This window comes from Lichenostomus cassidix, chromosome 10 (assembly GCF_008360975.1).
Source record: "Lichenostomus cassidix isolate B80296 chromosome 10, HeHo_3.0, whole genome shotgun sequence".
NCBI lineage: Eukaryota > Metazoa > Chordata > Aves > Passeriformes > Meliphagidae > Lichenostomus > Lichenostomus cassidix.
This window is the reverse complement of record NC_139491.1, coordinates 15,417,560-15,437,978: the sequence shown is the minus strand read 5'-3', so window position 1 is coordinate 15,437,978 and position 20,419 is coordinate 15,417,560. Positions and strand designations below refer to the sequence as shown.

The 20,419-nt window shown below is 41.7% G+C and overlaps 1 protein-coding gene across 4 annotated transcripts in view; it reads left to right on the top strand.

The window, feature by feature from the left end:
• The window catches only part of LOC146432811 (uncharacterized), a 211,122-nt gene that overhangs the window by 118,831 nt on the left and 71,872 nt on the right, over window positions 1–20,419 (top strand). For 2 of the 4 annotated variants that reach the window (XR_014854328.1, XR_014854329.1), the window contains exons 5-6: window positions 13,786–14,018; window positions 19,016–19,099. The exons of 1 other annotated variant lie outside the window; for it this stretch is intronic. The gene's annotated coding sequence lies outside the window, so the exon portion shown is untranslated. The remainder of the gene's footprint in view (window positions 1–13,785; window positions 14,019–19,015; window positions 19,100–20,419) is intronic. One more of the 4 variants, XR_014854330.1, reaches the window with a different exon arrangement.

Here is a 20,419-nt window from a genome sequence, read left to right as displayed (position 1 = left end):
ACACTGTGAGTATTTGGGGAGGCACCAGTAAGTGGTTCCCATTTACACTGGGATTTGCCGAGCACCACAAAATAAACAAGTCCTACGCTGCAGCTTTTGGCAAGGTGACTGGTGAAGCTGGGACTGCAGCTGTCCCAGCAGAGCAGGAGCCCCAGGCAGGCACCAGGCAGGCTGCACGGAGGGCTGGCTTCTGCCTTTATGGGGAGGTACAGGGGCTCTTGCTTCTTCTGTGAGTCTGCCTTACTAACAGAAACAAAATTTGGCTTCCCTCTCCCTTTGTAAATAAATATTCCATAGGAATAGACTTCTACCTGGTTGCATGAGTGGCAATATTGCCTGACTGTTGATGGGCTAGAAAACAGATGAAACCCTGCCACACGTCTATCTTTTTATTGAGACAAAATGTTCATTTTGATGTAGCAGTTTTGTGCTGTTGCCAGATGCTGAAGGTACTTGAGGGAGATGTTGACAAGTGGATAATTGTCAACAGAACTAAAACAGACACTTTGTTTACAGTTGAGCATGATTAATTGAGAGTAAATAAAACAACAGCTCTGTTCATAAAGTCTCTCAGCATCTCAAGTTCAAAAGCAGGCAGCACACTCCAGAAAGGAAGGCACTGAACCTGCTTGTACACAGGGGTCAGTAACTGAGCTCGATAATGAGAACAGCCTGTGCAGCGTGGGGCATCACCCTCTAGGTTTCAAGCCAAGTCGTTTCCTGCTTGCTTTTTCTCTCTGTTGGGTTTTTTTCTTCCTTTAATTTCAGCTTACATGGCTGGATCCACAAAGGGTTACGGATCACATACTAATTCAAAAGAAAGAGTTGCACATCTTAATGCTAGATGTAGTTGAATTAGGTAAAATGAGGGGACAAAAGTGTTCTGGAATGCTTCATCGGCACTAAAATAGGAAGTGATGCAGCAGTCTTTCTTCCCACATTGTAACTTAAAGGTTGTTATAGACTATTTCATGCTTTAAAATGGTAGTGAGTGGCACAAATTAGTGGTGATGGTCAGTAAAATCCAGGAGTACTCTGTGTTTTTTTGGTATTGGGTGTTGATTTTTTTGTTTTCATATGTTTGGTTTTGTTGTTGTTTGGTTGGTTGGTTTGGTTTTTTTTAGGCAGTGTATGTTTACCAAGAGTTGTACAGAAGGTGGCATAGTTAGTATCTAAGTGGTATTTATGCTGCTCAGACAAGATAGATGCTGCAGCTCTATAGGAGGATGGAGGGAAAATAGAGTTTACCAATCCACAGTTGCCCAAATGTGCTGTTTGTGCATATCTTTTGCAAAATTGTAATTTCCCCTCTCTCCTTTGTGCTCTGATCCACTCTGAAGCAACTTCATGTGAATTATTCTTTCTTTAATGGACAGGAGCCCTACTAAGACGCTGTTGTAGCAGCTGGCTTAGCCTCCCCTGTGTGTAGCACAGTTTGCTTACAAGTTAGGAGCCTGTTAATCTATGTTCAAACTGCCCTGGTCCTGCCCTCAGCTGACTGGGCACTTGAGAACAGCCTGTTTATGTCTGCACCTGTGGTCAGTGGGCTGCAGCTGCTCACAACCTGTGAGTGAGACCTGCTTGCCCCATCAGTGCCGAAGGAGGGGCAAGCTCCCTCATTGATGACTTTTGTGTATTTCTTCTCAAGTCAGTTTAATGCAGCTTGCAGCTTTGGGGTTTTTTTGTCTTTTGTACCCTGTCCTGTCATTGACTTCGACAGTGCCAGTTTCCAAGGCATGTCTTTAAGAGAATATCCCTCAGTCTCATGCCCACAGCTCAAAAATACAATTCCTGTTGCCTGTGTTACAAACGGTCCTTGAGGAGTGGTTGGGTGCTACTCATCTGTTACAGCTGTATCTGCTTTGAGGGAGGGGACGACTGTCAGGAATTGATAAGAGTTCACATGGTAACACACATTTATCTGTCTTTTCAATGTTACAGGTAACCTTAGGTTATTGTTTTGCACTCTGAAGGCCACTCATGCCACCAGCCTCCCATCCGGAGGTGTCATTAGCCCCGCAGTGCTGCCAGCACAGTGTGTGTTGTGATGTGGCTCCATCACCCATGCTCAGTGGATGGTATGATTCTGACATTGCCCTGGCTGCTTGCTGGCTGCTGGGCTCCTGTCCATGTGGGACTGTGGGTCTTGGAGCCATGCCTAAGGGTATTTATTCTGATTGTCAATACCTTGTCTGTTGGATTACTAATTGGCTCACACTTGAATAATTTACACTATCACAGCCAAGATAACTGCACTTTTCTCTTTGAAGCCTCCTATATCCTTAGTATTTCTCCAGTTCCTTCGAAAACCTTTCTCCTTTATCTGTGATCAAAACTTTGCTCATGCCTCGTCTAGAATGTGCCTCTTCCTCTGGAGCATATGCTTGTCTGAGCTGCAGCAGTTGTTGCCTGTGCAGCTCAGAAGTGCCCCAGGATGCTCCCCAAAGGCTGCTGCACTTCAAAGGAGAAGCTGCAGGCTCACAGCAGCCAGAAAACAGGCGCTTGCGGGGCTCAAAGCCCCAAAGGTGCCTGTTGGCATGGATGTAAGAGGAAAAGCTCCTTTCAAGGAGCAGCTTTGGAGTTTCCTTCTGTAGGGGAGCACTGGGCACTTCAGGGACAAGGCAGCAAGCCAGGATCCTCCATGCATATTGTGAAGATCTTCCCAGAAGCTAGAGCAGCTGTGTGGGGAACTCCTGTGCGAGGCAAAACACCAAGGAGGAGTGTGGCAGGGAGGAGAATTGTTTCCCTGGTGGAGAGGTGAGAACATGGTCTGTCCTGCTGTTGGTGAGCTCTCAGCCCCGAGCTACTGCTGTCTTGTACCATTCTCAAGTTCACTGTGTTACTTGTTTGGATGGTGGTAGGGTTCAGCTCTCCAAAGCAGAAGACCCTACTTATTTGCAGGACCGAAGGGAAAAAATGGTTTCCATACTTATGTCAACTTTGCATTTTCATTTGAATGACTGTCAAATGGTAAAGACTTCTGAGATAACACCCTTTGAACCTAACTTACCTAGCACCTTTAAAGGACAAGTTTTCTAAATGAGTTATATAACTTTTAAAATAGGCCCAGAGACAGGAGGTTCTGCTTCATTTGACATCAGTGGATTTAGTGTATTTTACAAATGGTAATGATCACATGAATTTTAGGTGACTTCTGAATGAGGATATGTTCAGTTTCTTTATGATCCAGACACAGAAGCTACAATGCATGGACCTATAGGAATGTCTGTCAAAAAGCACCACAAGTATTACTGACCCTGTAGTCTAGAGCAAATCCTGAGAATGCTTCTGTCTAACTGGCCCAGGGAGATGTGCCTGGATTTCTTGCTGCCCTGTCAATATAATGCCCTGGAGTGTGAAGGACAGAGGCTGCAGATGGATGTAGGATATACTTTTTCATGGTCAAAAGTTACTTGTGGATCCTGAAGGAAGTCCTGCTCTGGGCACAAACCTTGAGGCAGCCAATCATTTGCTGCTTCATTATCTTGAAAGACCTTGAGTTGGAGTCAAAACTGAAATAATGAGCCAGACCTATGAAGGTGAATGTGTTTGCAGCTGACAAGAATGGACACATGCTGGTAACCATCTGCTGGGATTCCTTGCAGGTAGCTGTGGAAATGCACTTTCATGTTTAGGCTGTGAATGCCATGTGTGTGATCTACTTTATGTGCATATGCTGTCTAACTAAATAGTTGCATGGGTATTAATGTCTATTTAAACTGATATTTGTCTTATTATGTACTCTTTGGGAAGAGACTGCCTAGTTATCCATTAGATATTTTCTTCTGAAAAAAGAAATGCCTCTATTAGTGGGTGTTTGTACATGAAAATCCTTAGAGATAGAGCAGTTATCCTTCTGTGCTCTGTGTATGTGAAGTTTGTATGCATTTGCAAAGTAGAACTTTGTTTAACTTGGTTGTCATTAATGGTCAGGGATGCCATGGCACTGGTACTTCATAAGTCAATTAAACATAAAACATTGTAACAGGATTATTAGAAAGTACTGAATGCTGGAGAATAGATGTGATACAGGAAGGGGCACGAAATTGCTGTGTACTTAGCGTGTATAATGCAGCTTGCTCAATTTGTTCCTGGCTATTCATAGGAGAGTACATTTTCTCTTTTAATTGCACAAGATGACAAGACCTTTTAATTAAGGTGGCATCTATAGTATTCATACACTGCAAAACCCACAAATGACTAAAACTTAATAGCATCGTAAAAACTATGGTTAAGGCTTTTACCAACAGTGCCATCACAGCAAAGGGTCTTAAATCAACTATGTCAGCAGTGAACTTATGCCTACACTGAGCCTACTGACTCGGAGAGCAGGAACTGATTTCTTTTCATGCAGAAATAGTGTCTTTGTGGGTTTTTTATGGCTGTAGTAAACTGGTAAATGGCCTTTTTGTCTCTTCATGTATACCTGCCCTCCCATGTCTAATTTCTGCTACCTCTGAAATAGTCTGTGTCCAGTTAGAAGATACTTTGGGGAGAGAAGATAAAACTCTTCTCCACTCACAGAAGTTTCCTGCAGGCTTCAGAGGGACAGAAGGGCAGGGAATGAGAATATTGCATCTGGAGGTTGTGGGGACGCAGACAGGCAGCATTGGATGCCACAGAAACAGAGCAGGGAAGCCTTGGGGCTGCTCAACTTTGGTACTGACTCGAGGTCTCACTTGGAGAACCAAATCACCCTGTTCAGGGATCACATTAATGGTCACTGAGTTACTGCTGCAACATGGGATGTTAATAATTGACAAGCATAGTCCTGGAAAGGATTTACGCACAGGCAAATTATTTTCTGTCTTCCCCTTTTCCTGACAATGCCAGTCTTACATTTGTTGGGCTGGTGTTTGTGGGGGCATGGTCCTGCACCATCCATTTGACAGGATGCTATCCTGTGACATCCCAGGAACCTCTAGAGGTGCATTCCACTCCAGAGGTGAGTGAGGTACAATGGCAGCTGAACACTGGCGCTTTTTGCCTTGGTAGCACTGGTAAAAATGGGAAAGGTTCTTGGCCACTTTTGTAAGGCGTTAGGCTTTTTTCTTTCTTTATTCTCAGAATGTAAAGGAATATTATGCAGATGCTAAAGGTACGGTGTTATTTTTGGCAAGAGCTTTCTGTGTTTCTCATCACATTTTCGTGTGTGTAACAGTTACTGTAGGGGGCTTTTCCACGCATTTCTTTTTTCATAGAATTAGAAATCTAACAGTTTGGTTTTAATCATAATGTCCTGATGCTCAGAATTCCATCGACTAAGAAATAAACCAGTTTGTATCCAACATTTCCCTTGTGAATAGTTCAGAAAGCAATATGATTTTTACTTTATGGATAAAAGTACCGTGTTGTTTACCAGATGAGTATTTAAATAATTTAGGTATGCTATTCTAAACAGAGACCTTGTTAGAGAGAAAAGTGCTAAATCACAAGAACCTCTAGCAAAAGAGAGAAGGACAGAGTAAACAGGCAAAGAAGAACGGACCTTGGGATGTATTAACATTTAGCAATACTAAAATTAATTGTCTTAATCATGTCTGGTCTGATATTAGGGAATTATGTTAATCAAGTATATTTTCTCTATGATCAGGCTTTAGAGTGCTGATTATTAATTTGTGGGTGTGGAATCAGTCATTTGGAGATTGTTCTCTGCAAAGCTATGTGACCATTGGGTTGTTTATTGGCCAGAATCCTTGATTTTTCAAAGCTCTCTGTATTCCCTGTTCAATCCCAAGGGCCCTGAGCAGCAGGAGTCAGTCAGGTGTGCAGGCTGAAGAGTCTGTAGTCTTTCCATGCCGTTTTGTAGACTGGCATGTTTGGTGTGGATTCCATGGCACAGGAAAAGCTGTTCATCCTTCACTTCCAGCCCTTCAAGCAGAACCTTCTGTTCTGCTTCCTGTTACCTGGGAAGCTGGGAGGCCTTTCTTCAGCATGTGGCTGGTTCATCCAGCAAGGGGCTGGAGCTGGGACCACCAGCATCTTCTGACAGAAGTTAATGAAGCTCTAAGAAGTCATGGGATCAAAAGTAATGTAAAGCTGTTAAAGCCTTTATTTGAGTCCTAAGTCACTAAAGGAACTTGAATTGAACTTACCCAGTTCATCTATTCAATGACTGGCAAACACATGCTTAAATTTAATCATAGAGATGAAAACATTTGCTAAATACTGTCCTAAACGGAATTAAGTTTTTAAATGTCTTTTGTGCGTTTTCACATTGCTTAGGAGTTTCCTTTTTTCTGCAGCAAGAGAAAAATAATAAAAATACAGTGAGAAACAGAAATTTGGCTGTAACTGTGAGGATTTGAGAACTGTGGTAGGACAAGATTTGTAGGTGGGGGTTATAACTTAATTGGACTCTGTGGTATCAATGGAAAATGTAACTAAGATTTTAGTCCCACAATAATTCTTCTGTAAATGATGCATTCTTTTTATTTTTCTGTACTCAGTACATTAGAGTGTCAACACTTAGAAAATAATATTGATCCCATTATAGGAGCCTTGGAAAGTTGTCATGTTGAGGAAGAGTCAGTTCCTCTAAACCAGTCCAGTGTCAAGCGGTCCAAACAGTTTGAAAACATGAGAAAACTGATATTATTTTCTAATTCAAGCTGATCCTGTGTGCTTTAAGCAATGAAACTTCCCACCCTAAAGCTGCTTTTAGGCCCATCAGTGTTTGTGGATGTAGTCAGACTTGGTGTGTGTCTGGTCCCTCTGTTGAGGATCAGTGATGCCCCTGGGTGATGTGCGGCTGGGTTTGTATGGAGGTTTTGCACTGGCACGAGAACGGTTTGGTTGTGCTCAGTGCTCCCAAACACTGTGGTAGCAGAGAGCTCTGCTGACTAGCATCCCTTTATTGAAAGGAGGCTGGGGACAAGGCAGCTGCAGGGAGGAAGAAGATGCTTGGCTCTGGGGTTAATCCCTGACTATTTGTCTTGTGGAGCTTGGAGTTCAACTTCAGGGCATATTTCAAGGGACATTTATGCTTGGGGGCAGGTCTGCCAGCAGTGCTACGTGCAGCACTCCTGACATCAATGAGAGGCCCTCACACAAAGCCAGCCTCAAGTGGCCTGGAAGTTTGTGGCACGGAGTGTGGCTCGAGGATGTGTGTGTATGTTTTGTGCTCTGGGTGTGTTTGAATGAATGTGCTGCTGATCTAGACCCTGATCCTGCTGTGCAGATTCCATAGGAACATGCATGCTCTTTAATACAGCACATGGAACATTAAGTTATGGGAATTTTGTAAGCAAACTTTCTGTATGTAACAGCTGTAATAAGCAAGTTTTCACAAGCTGCAAATAAAACAGTAAAAAAGCAAAGTTAGAGGTTTGCTGATTTGTTTTGGGCTTTTAATGATTACTGCAGATGTTACTATTTTGAGACATTTGCTTAATAGAACGAGAAGAAAGAATGAAATAGGAGTGTTCAGTAATGCCAGCGCCCTCTGAAACTGAAAGCATTACCAGTACACAAGTCCTTAAATATCAACACTGTTTAAAGGAGGGAAAAAAGTTAAATTAGTGTATTTCCCCTTCCCAAAGAGCAGATGTGGATCCAAATAAAAAAATAATTTCCAGATATTTCCTGTGAAGTTCCAATAAAGCAAAGAATGAGATCAAAGGGAAACTGAAAATGTAGGCTACTTCTGATGCTTGGTCCATATCTCTAAATTCAGATGATTGGACAGAACCTGTCAAAGATTGAATTTTGATTATCTGCTGCTGATCATGGGCTGTGGAAACAAGGAACTGAAAGTGATGTGTAGTGTGATCCTGTACCTCGGTGTTCATGTTCTTAACCTCTGTTAAGAGGATATTTCTCTTTTCTGTCCTAATGTCTGCTGTTCTGTCCCTCTCACTACTTGCTGGAAACACCATTAGGGACACCAGAGCAAGGGCAGAGTGAACAATCAGCTCTGCACACAGCATAGGGAGTGAGCCAGAGTGTAGGGATAATACCCAAAGGAAATCTGATCTCAAGGTGGGACCTTGAGGTATCTGTGACATCTGAGAGCAAAGGAAGGAGACATGGTGTGTGTTCAGCACTGGGGGAAGAGCCCAGAAGCTCCAGAGAGGCTGCTCTGCTCAGCCTGAAAACCAGAGCGTTGTGTCACACATTGGGCTTCTTTGAGCTGCTTTGCTCTGGGGAAATTTCTGCGTTCCAGGACTCAGGATCACCTCCCATCTGTGCCAGAATCCTGATGATGATGAAACTGGCAGCACTGAAAAATACCTCTTATGTAACTCCTATGCAGTTACTTTGTTACAACCTTTTAAAAAAAATTTATTATTTTTTACTTTAAAGAAAGGGTCACCTTAAACTTGACGAACTTTCATAGCCTGAACAGGCAGGGGGACCACGTGGAGAGCAATGTCTCTGGGGATGCACTTTTCAGTGAGTAAGTTCACTTGAGGCATGAGTCTTAGGTAGATTTGATTGCATTTACTAATACAAAATCTGTCAACGGTAAAGACACCTTCACTGTTTAATCTTCCACTAGAGGGGAAAAAAAAGAAAATCAAAATACTTTTTTCTTTCCCAGAATAGCTAGCTGGCAGAAAACTTGAAAAATGTGAATCCCCTTCTTGATACCAAGTCACTTTGTTGATGAACAGTGCTCCCAGCAAAAACTGGGAATGATACCAGACAAAGGATGCCCAGCATCATTACCTGCATTATATATCAATAGTTGTGCTTCCTGGCTTATGAAGTGTATAACCTTGTGTGTCCTTAAAGTGTAAAAACAAAACACGCAGCACCCTAAGGACACCTGGGACTGCACTTCTAACAAGCCAAGAGAAAGAAAAAGGTTTTATTAAAATATTATGAATTATTGTTAACATATATTTACATAATTTAATTCAACCCAGGAAACATCTAAAAGAATGAAATTTTATATACATATGGTCATGAAGCCATCCTTTAATGTCATCATTTCTCTGCTACAACCCATCAGTACACTGGATCCATATTTGAGGGGATTTGCTTAGTTTATCTAACAACAAGGCAATTTCTGGGGCTGTTGTCACTTAGATGGGATACTTGTCTGGCTCTCTCAGCCTAGTCCTAAACTGGAAAGACAGTGTCTCTCAAGGATACTGGTTTTTTGAGTGAACAGTTTAAAATGCTACAGCTTGTGGGCTAAGTAAACTGGGTCAATGGTGTTACTCGAAAATTGTTGCTGTTAGTAACTGACATTTAAGGCTTTGATATTTCTATTACAAGCTTTTCTTCTTTTCTTGGGAATGCTTAACTTGTAATTAATTTTGTTAGGTTGAAGGTCATTACAGAAAGAAAATTGAAGCATCTTTAGGCTTCTTATATATGGAATATCTGTTAAAGGCCTTATCTTTCGAATCATTTACTTTCTAGGTTCAAGACAGTTTTGCAGTATTTTTGCAATTAACAGTTATCAATTCAATAAGGACTTCTGACATTCTTGGTCAAGTGTTTGTACAATCACTGTTTTAGATAGAAAACTGCTAGGAATCTAATTATACTAATGCGACTGAAGAGGAAAACAAGGCTGAGGAAAGCCATGTGCTGTTAATGTTATCTTCTAGAAAAACAAACTTATTGCAGACCTATTATTAGAAGTAAAATCTCAGTGAATGCTGGGGTAAATCAGAAGGCAGAGAGAACTCAAGCCTTGTGTGTGTTGTGTACAAGTGATGAGGCTTCTGGTAAAATATCTGCATTTAATCACAGAATAACCTTACTTGCAAAAACATGTTTATAAATATAATTTTCTGTTTCAGAGCAAAAATAGGGCTAATTGTGTGGCTGCCAAACAAATCTGCTTGACAATATGTCCACAAAAAGGGCATTTTGCTGGTGAGGAAATGCACTGAAGGATCCTAGAAACTGCATGACAGGAAGTTCAGCTCTGTTGGGGTGACCACATGCCTGTGAACCACAGGTGCATTGTTTCCACTTCTCATGGTTTCAATCTCTGAGTTTTGAAACCCAGGAGCACCTGCATTTCCCAACCATATCTGCTGCTCTGCCATCTCTATTTCCCCTCTGTCAGCAGTTGGCTACCAGACAAGCTTTAGATGAATAGCATTCACCTTACTTCAGAGTTGTTTTATGATGCTGGTTAGATGAAATAGTTCCAGCAGATACTCTCAATAAGCAAAGGCCTGTACTCTCTGCAGTTCATTGAACCCATATGGATGAGAACAGCTGCAAAGATGGGTTTGCTACCTGAGGCCAATGTTTGTGTTGCCAACCGCGACTCCGGCTTGCTGACCCTTGTATAATTCATTGCAGTTGAGGAAATGTTGCTCACACTATTCCATTTTGTGATGAATGGCGTTACTTAAAACTGATAGTCTTGTAAAGCAGTGGTGACTTCCCATGTCTGACAGATGTGAACAAAGAATACAGTCAATAAATATTGCCATGTTCTAAAGGAAGATTCACTGCTCACAGTCGAGGGGGAGGAATTTCAGCGCAAAGAGAAAACAGGTGGAAAAGAGGCTAGTATAAAATGACAATTTAGAGGTTATGCTTAAGGATGGATCTTTGTGGGGATTCATGCATTGCAGGTCTCTGAATCATCCAGGTGTGGTGTTGCAGGCACATATTTCAATCTACCACCGTGGAACAGTTACTGCTTCACTGACCCTCTTACAGGAGCCAGGCAAATCATTTCAGTGACCTTGCTGAGCTTAGACTTCCATGGAATTTGCCCAGAAAGGGAAGGATGCCTCAGGAAGGCCATATTTGGATAATAACATTTTCTACTTAGAACTATTGCTTCCGGAAATGTTTTTCATCCGGACATTGCTTGGTGCATTTTTATAGACAGTTGGTTTTTTTTTTCCAAACTGAGGTTGAGTGCTTTCTTGTTCATGTGAAAGAGCATCTGACCTCCTAACCAGTGTCTCTAACTCCATGAGAAGCCCTTGTCAGCTTTGCTGTTGGCCTCTGCAGGCAGCAGCCCCAGGTTCTGATGAGAGAGAGATTAGAGCCAACTGATTGTATCCTTAAGAAGGACAAAAAGGCAGATTCTTTGAAAGGTCAGGAATATCCACGAGTAGCCATTAAGAAAAGGGAAAGAGGAACTTTATTTTAAGAAAATGGGAAGAGAAACATGCAAGTATTTAAGCAGGTGTCTGTCAGAGACCCTGGGCAGAAACTATTATGGTCTGAGAGATGAGGATGCTGCCTGGGCAGGTGGAGTTAAACAGAGCTCTGAGTGGATTGCAGGTACTACAAGGGAAGCAGGTGAGGGGTTTCAATGAGGAACAAATTGAGGTGAGTGGTGGAAACACAGTGAGAAGGAAGCAGGTTCCTCTTTAATGTGAACCCTTCTTTCACAGAGCTGGTGTCCCTAAGCTTTTAAGGTAGACGAGCAAAAATAACATCATTGATCATATTTTTATAAGAATATACAGGGCACAAAACCACCTGGTATTTGTTCACCTTCACTCTATGATAGGTGTGCAATTGTTTCACAGTCCTCTGCTTAATTTCTTGCCACTTCATGGAGTATGAAGATAAATGAGGTAGTGTTTCTCTAGAATGTTAGGGACAACTGCCCAATTCAAAGTCCTGTTGAAGTTGAGGTATGGATTAATATTTGTTTCCTATTCCTTTGTGGTGTTAACAGTGCACCAGCTGCAATACTGTGGATATTTCCCTAGAAATGTTTCATATCATTAAACTGTAACTTTTATTCATGAGGGAAAATAATTTTTCTCCAATGCCCCCATTCAAAAACCACAAAAATCTTTGCTAAAAGGCTATTAAGAAGGTGCCTGAAGTCCACGGAGTCAAATAAGAAGAAAAGTTTAAATATCTGTATAGGCAGTGGTGAAATAAGACAAAAGCCAGTTAATAATCTATGCTGTTTTTCATTCCCAGCAGCTAAAGCTTGCCACAGTGCAGAAATCAGACCATAAAAGGGTGTGTAGCAACCTTATATGTGAGTGATGCTCATCTTGCTTGTGATCGAAGCAAAGACTCCCAGGCACCTAGGGGCTGAGACACCCCAGGAGTGTGACCCCCTGCACCAAGCTCTGACAATGTGCTGCTCCTCAGCCCTGACTTGGCCCCAGGAAGGCCAGCAGGGATGCTCCTGAAGCTGCAGGTCTAATTGAAGCAGCTCTGACAAAGTAGATCAGATCTTTGTGGGCACAGAAGGTGTGTTTGCAGTCAGGTTGAGAAAAGGATTTTTGCTTCGCTTTGTTGTCACTAATGTTACATCTACTGAAATCAAAGCCTCAGCACTGAAATGCACTTGTAGTGATTTCTGCAGTTCTCTCTTGTTTCTTTACATGGTGGTGTATAGCCACAAGGGGCCGAATTAGAGATGTCTAGGCAGCTTTTCTGGGCTTAGCTTTGCAATTAAGCTGCTTTAAAAGATTTCCCAATTAAAATGCAAGTAAATAAGCCACAATAAAAAAGTAAAATCACGTGAAACTAAATTGATATTCATTTGGACAGTTGCAGTTCTTTTAAATTTATTGTCTAAATCTGCACACCTTGAGTTTTCAGACTAGCAAAACAATGGTTGTCTTTTATATTGTGTGAACTGGCCAGCACAACTGAAGGAGAAACTTTATTATTATTACTGTCTTGGGGTTTCACAATTGTTTGTGGCAAAGGAACACAGAACTGAGCACTCCTGACCTGACCTGCAGGTGCTGTGCTTAGGTGTTCTTCAAGGATGCCCAGCAAGCAGTGCTGTGCCTCTGGATTTTCTTGCCTGTGTCATCACTTTTTGTGTGACTTCCCCAAGGTGGCCTTTTAATTTTTCTTTCTTTCTGGAACTGGCAGCCTAGCTGGAGCTCCTGCACAATAAATCTGGAAGCAACCCAGAAATCTTGCTCATTTTTTGGAGAGTGCAATTGGCATGGGGCTCAACAGAACTTCACCTGCCTTTGGTGCCCTCACTGTCAGACTGTAACTGAGACACAGTAAACCCTTTCTTCTGAGGGCAGCTGAGCCCAGAGAAGGGAGAAAGGAGAATGCAGAGGTGGCAAAGAGGAAAGAGTGGAAGTGGAAGAGTGAGGATGCCTGGGGAGGTGGATTGGTGGGAACAGATGTTTCTCTGCTTATCTTCCTCCCTCTCCCCAAACAAGCTGAGGATCCTGCTGCCCTTGTCTGTAGGTAAGGGAGTGGTAGATGCCAGAAGTCCCTGTGCTGAGTAGGTAGTGCTGTTTTCTCTCTGCTTTGTGGGTCAGGGGTACATTCAGTTGCAGCATCAGCTGCTGCAGTTCCTTTGGTGGTAGGGGTGATAGGAAGCCTGTGCTGGGAGCTTCAGGAGCTCAGGCAAGCTGCCAAAACTGTCTTAGCAGAGGGAGCGAGAAAGGGGAAACTGTGACGCTCCACTTTATCCCTCTGCCCCAAACATCAATGGGATTTGAAGAGACAAAGAAAGGACACTTCACCACCTGCAGGGCTGCTTATCAAAGGCCTTCTACACACAATGGAGGTGTGAGAACTTCTCAGAACTGAGGTCACAAGTGTCCTCTACAATTGAAAATATTGAGCAATCTACATAGAAAAGTAATCTACCAGATTCTCTGTGTACGTAGGTGTGTACAAGGATCTAGGTACTTACATATAATGTCCCTAGATCAACTGATGTAACATCAAAGATCACAGCTTCACACCGTGCTTATCTAGACAGAAGCAACAGCAGAAATGGATGTGAAAACCAGACCAACATAATGCCTTTAAGATAACTCAGAATCTTGTATTTATATCTTGCATTTTGCACTTCACTTCCTCTGTCTCTTTTGTCTTTTGTCATTTTGTCATGTCTCTATTCAGATGCTGAAGTCTTTAGGGGAGGCTGCATTTTCCCGGCAGTGTGACACAGAGCACTTTTGAAAGTTAATGATTACTATGAGAAATAAATATTCAGTGAAATGGCATTTTCATGATTGAAGCTTCTGTTACCAGTGATACCCATTGCCAAACAGGAGGAAGTCAGGATGCTGGATGTGCTCTCACAAGCCTTAGAAAAGCACCCACGGAACTGCGGGGAGGCACTCACTCTGCAGGTAATCAATGCCTTGGAAATAAAAAGAGGGGACTCTTCAGGGACACACCCTGTTTGTGTGTATCCAGACCTGACACCTCAATTGAGTCTTTGCTCCTCACCAATATTTTACAAATGTCTCTGTGTTTGACTTGTTTCATGGATTTATGTGCATTTAAAGTGTAATGTTCATAATTTGGGAATTGTATTCAGTAAAGTATTTCCAGTGGTTATTCCTGGCATCTGACACTGAAATATAGGAGATGAAGTACAGATACTGCTTTTACTACATAATAACAGGTATAGACGAATTGATTTATTTGTTGCAAAGCAATACAATTACACAGTTCTGTGGAACAAAACATGACCTGGGACAGTGTATCTGGTAGCACTGTATCTACCACCAAGTAAACACAGGAATCTGTCAGTAGCCATAAGAAACAATTTTCATTTGGAAATATTAAATTATACCTGACACCCAGCAGAGGTTCACTGCAGCTGGAGCTAAGCAAAGGAGTACCCTTTAATATAAAATAATAAACTTCTAATTCATTTGAAGTGCAATCATTTTGAGTAGACCTATAAAATTACTTATCATCTTGCTGTCAGTGCTGATAGAATATCTGTGTAAACAGCCATGGAAAACTGAGTGTCATTTATAACCATTCTTAGATCACTATTCAGTGGCTTTTAGGGTTTGTTTTTTGGAGAATCTTAAAAACAGCAGGAAGAGAAAGAGTCCCTACAGACAGTTACTAGATTGTCTGCTACTCCTGAGATAGGAACAACTTTACGTCTTATGCAGTGGTAGTTTCTGGACTTGATTATTTGTTGAATTGGTTGAAAAGGCAATTTTTGTCATAACCTTTCTAATATTTTGGCATTTTCCGTGGACAAGAGAAAGATATTTTCCTTCTTTCCAGCAGGGGGATTTCTGATCCAATCTGTAAGTGGATAGGGTGATAAATAGTGACTTGGTGTGCTGGTGGTGCTGTGACTGTGAGCCCAACACTTGCAGTGCTTCATTGGATGTGACTTTCTCCCCCAGTGTGTAGCAGAGTCTCTGTTTTGTCTGGCTCATAAGAGAGCTCTGAGAAATGGGGACCCCCAGTTAGTGTGGGGTGACTGACACCACACCATGTGCTCAGAAAGGAGCACAGGTTGGACCAGGACATGGCTGAACTGTAATTCCCATGAAATTCCAAGGTGCTGTTTGGTGTCACATGGGAGAAAGGTTAACGAAAGAACTGCAAAAGGGAATTTGGAATACAAAGTGAACCAAGGAAAATAAACCTGACTTCTGTGAGAAGCAGAGAAAGAATGTAGAAAAGAGATATTTTGATGTAAAGGGTGAAAAAGTGGTACGTAGTGTGAGTAAATTTCCAAAGCAGATTAATAAGGATGACCATGAAAAATGACAAGGAATCAATACAGTACTTAGAAATTAAAATAGAAAATGAGGAGAGAGTGAATGGAAGGACAAACTGAAAAGTGTGAATATACGACATGCAGGACAGTTACAAAGAAGAAAGATGCATTCTGCCTGTGGGTTAGAGGATTTGTGGTTAGGTTTGTTGGTTTTTTCCTACTGAAGCTTTTTCATAAATTTATGAAAAATTGATGGTGCACTAATGGTGACGGACTGTCACGGATTGGCACAAAAGTTGCTCTGACATACAGACTCCTGAAGAAGCCTCAGATATGCAGTCTGTACACAAACTGCTTCTGAGAAAACTGTCCCTTAGTGTTTCTGCCAAGGGTTACAGCAAAAACCTCACTCCAGCTCAGACTTGGGTTACTGAAACTCACAGATGCTCTAAAGTCCAAGTTTAATCATCTTGATCCCCCCTCAGTATGTAGGACATAGTCTGGACTTTGAAATCTATTCATATGCTTTACACCATCACTGTTAGAGGTCTGCCCACTGTGCACAGAATACCTACAGACAAATGAGAGTTGACAACAGCAACAGCAATCAGGACTGAAAGTGTGACATAGCTTTGCTGCTATTCAGAGAAGTCATTAAGTAAATCATAACTTTTCAGGGGAGAAATGGAAGTGGTAATTGAAAAATGATTCACAGAGCAGGTGTCTTCAAGAATCAGAGAGGTAGGTGTATCTCCCATGTGCTGAATATTGTTCAGGTTTGCTTTGCTTCTCATCCCCCTCTGCCCTGCCTTCACCAGGAGATGAAGTGCAGTTTTCCAAGAGCAGCTGTGTGTATATCTGAAAGTATGAATTTGGGCAATTCCATTCATACCAGAGTTGCAAGGGGAGCTTTTGATTTCATGTGGTAATCTCCAGAGCCAGGTACTGACTCAAGGTAGTTTCAGTGCTAATCTCAATGTCCTCCTGTTTTTGACACCAAATCAGTGTTTGTCAATTTTCTGTCTGATAGAAACTGAAGAGATTTGAGGAATAAGCAGCTTCAACTTGTTTTTAAAACATCAGTGAAAATCTCCCTGAGTATTTAGAGCCTCTGAGGACATCAAAATAACACATCTCAAAGAAAGTACAGTTAATCCCACAAGAGCAAAACTAGATTTGAAATACACTGCATTTGGTTATTGGACATTTAAATGTAGTCATTTGCTGAACCTGTGTTAAGCTTACTTGGACATCCTTACTCTTCCCAGGCCATCAGTTAGTCAATAGCATGATGTAATGAACAACTTACTAAAGCCAGTATTGCCATTTCCTTGGTTATCTGGACTTGTCCTAGAAATGTGCAGCCATAATTCTGTGTTCAGTCAATGTTTCCCAGGGTATAAACGGTTATTCTACAGGTCTAATCATTGGATTAGACAAGGTGCCTGAATTTTTCTTATTTCAGTAGGAAGCCCAAGCCTTTCAGCATCTTGGTCATGTGCATCTTGTATGTTTTTCTTGGGAAAAACAACAGTTGTTGAATATCCCAAGGATTTGCTCCAGTCCGTGGTGCTCTGGGCTCCCACTTGGCAGCTGTTGTTCACTACTTGTGTTTCTGTGAGGCTGACAGTTGTTTGAGATGGGCTGTTCATTTCTGGAATAGAGGAGCTGTGGTCCCAAAGAGCCATAGGAAACAGACAGCTGGGACAGATGACGGCAACAGGGGAGCTCAGAAATAAATGGTAAAATGAAGTGAGAATTGCCCTCACCTTCAGCAGCCCCTAACCTGGGAGCTCAGCGTGTACCACTGCATAAACCTTAGGCTAGGGCTAGAGCTGGGATTAGGGTCAGGCTTTCAAGGAGTAAACTGAGAAATAGGTACGAATGACCCTGAGAAAGGGTTGCTAAAGTAACCTAAAGGCAGCTGGTGGGATGTTGCCCTTGGCACTAGGTAATCCAGGCATGTAGCCACATTCCTGACCTAGCCTTCAATCAAGAGTTAAGGACAAGATTAAGGTGGAAACAGTGAGAATGAAATGTCCTAATCATTAAGGAACGTTCAGACGGAACTACCAAAGAAAATTGAGGGGTGCTCTTAGTGCTTCACCCCTATGCACTCCTTAGCCTGGGTGCCAGGAACATCCTATGGCGTAAGTCTCAGCCTCAGTTTAGAATTCCAGGAGAGTGGAGTGGTGCAGTGCAGTAAGCAGGGACAAGACACCTGTTGGGAGATGTGCAGCACCAGCTTGGTCCTCAGGGAGTGGCATCCCCACCACCTAAAAAGCAGCGTGGGTTGCAAAACAATAAGCAAAAAAGTGCCTTGTTCCAACCTGGCCCCTATTTCATAGGTTGAGAAGGCTGTGCTTCACGTATGAAAGAGGAGTTCCCAATTTGTGTCTATTTGTCATTAAATAGACAATGGCCATGTGCACGAGCGTGCAAAGGATTGGAATCATTGTGGTTTAAACAGCAGCGAAGAGCTGAGAAGTGAGGTTAGGGGAAAGGTATTGATTTTGTGTCACACAAATGTAGGTAGAACATCTAAGCATTCAATAATGTTCCCAGGGCACTTTCAGTGTGACTGGTTGAAAGAGGAAAGTACAACATATTTAATGATCTGTAGAACACAGCGTCCTTGAGGTCAATAATGTGTACTTAACCTTTAGGTTTTCCATGTTGTCTGCTTGTCCAGTTGGTTTATGAAGTGTATGTTAACATGATTGGGGATTTAAGGCAGTGATAACTTGACCTCTCAAATGTTCACTGCTGGTGCACGTGGAGGTTGGACAAATCCATTGTGAATTCTGCTGAGCTTTCCCTGGCACTGCCTGCAGCTAAGGCTGCTGCTCAGTCACAGCTTTGTGCTTTGAATGCAAGTCGATAGTGTTTATAATGTGAGCACTGATTGCTGTCTTAATCCAGTTTTACTTTGCCTCCACAATTTAAAATGAAGATAACCTCTTCCAGCCTTCAGCTTTTGTCAAGGGACCTGGGCTTATTTGGTGGCACAAATAATGATTAATTTATTTTAAAGAAGAAGTCAAATAAGAAATAAAGGCAGAACTTCAGTTAGCAGCAAGTATACCTCAGTTAAGAGGAGACTAAAGATTTTTACAGTGATCCTTATTAGACACTAAAGTCTAAATAATTTTAATTGGCAAATGAAATTAGTCTTTCTTATATGAAAGCTAAAATCAGATCTTTATTCAGCCTTAGTGTGCAAATCCCATTTCAAAGAATTACTGCTGTCCCTCTGAAACAGACTGGAAAAAGTTTAACCTGATTTTATAGAGCAAGATTATTCCTGTCACTGTGGAAGGGTCACTAAATGAGGTATCCCAGAGTATCAGCAATTCCCATGTAAATAAATTTAGGGTATGCTTTGAATTTTAGTAAATTCCTGCAATTTTAATATGGGGCTTTCTTACCTGTCTTCAGAGGATAAATATACAATGTGCAAAAACTTGCTTTGTAAAACTGACTTCCATTTGGATTTTGCTTCAGGACAGGAAACCCATCAGACATTTATTGTCACTCTGTCTCTTGAAATTGCAGGAGATGGGGTGTGGTAGTGTTGAGAGCTCTCACAAACAAGGACAAACCGCAAACTGTGAGTGTCCCTCACTTAGTCCTCTCTCTCCCCACAAATAGACGTGTGGAACAACTGCTTTGGCACTTAGACCCACAGCAGAGTTACTGCAGCTTCATAAGCAGCTGCTCAGCTGTCAAGACAAGGTAAGAACCTTTTCTACTTTTTTTATGTGTTACTAGGCAAAAACCTCACTGTTAGGTATTAATTTATAGTCCCATGGCAAATGTTTCCTCCCTGTCACCACAAGGTAAGAATGCAAACATGCTCAATTACCCAAGGTCTCTAAACTGCGTTACACTGATACAGAGCTGAAGCCTTTCCTTGAGCACTGTAACTCCTGAGGTCTCCTCTTGCCAACTCTTCAGGTTCCCTCAGAACTTCCTAAGAGCTGATGCCCCACATTTACCTGTCTTGGCTGCAAATGGCAGAGACAGAAGGAAGTGCAGCCAGCAGGGGTGTGCAAGCTGAGTGAGTGCTGCCTCTGTTTCTCAGTACATTACTTTATACACACACACATATATTTATAAATATATATATATATATATATGTGTGTGTGTGCATATAGGAAACCAGCCTTTTCTTTGAGTATTTCAGGCCCCTGCTTATCCAGCAGCCCTGCTCATGCAGAGGTCCCATGACCCAGACTGCCTCGTGTCCTTTCCACTGAGTGCAGTATTTATACTGATATCTTTTTGCTTGAGTTTTCTACAGCAGTATAATGAATATTGTTACTGAAATGTAGTGAAATTACAAAATAGTATCAGGGCTTTCTGTATGAGGTGCCCTGTGCACTTAGAATGAGAGAGACCTCTTGAAGAGTCAAACCAGACAATAAACAGAAGTTTCAAAGTAGAGTAGAGGAAGGAAAGGGTGGATGGAAGCATATTATGTGATTATTGTGCTTCTCCTCATTTCTAAATTAGAGCATCATCTCCCTGAATTGCTTTCTGAAAGGTTTGAACAAAGTAATTAAAATTTTAAGGGTATTTCAGAACACAGATCAAATTAGTATGATCTCACTTTTCTATTCATTTTCCTTTTTATTTTCATTATATTTGTGAATCACCTATTATTTGTTTGTTAGTAACTGACTATTAGATTTTTTTTCAAACAAAATCTGCAGTGTAATTTGAATGTTTCATAACTTGTTGGAAATGAGGTTATAATCCTACAAAAACTTTTGCCTGGAGCAATGACTGTTTCCATATGAGTAGTTCTATTGATTTATTCCTGTATACAAACATTTGAAGGATAGAGCTGCGAAGTTATATTTTATGTTCATGAGGTCGAGCCTTTCAGGGGGATTTCTCTCACAGGAAGAAAATACTTTCCCTCAGTGACCTTTGCCCCTACAAGTAATCTGTCACTGTATAATTAAATGAGAAAGTAAATAATGTTATTATTTCTGAGCATGGACACAGTGCACACAGTAACAAATCGGATTCAAAGAATAGCTGATGAGG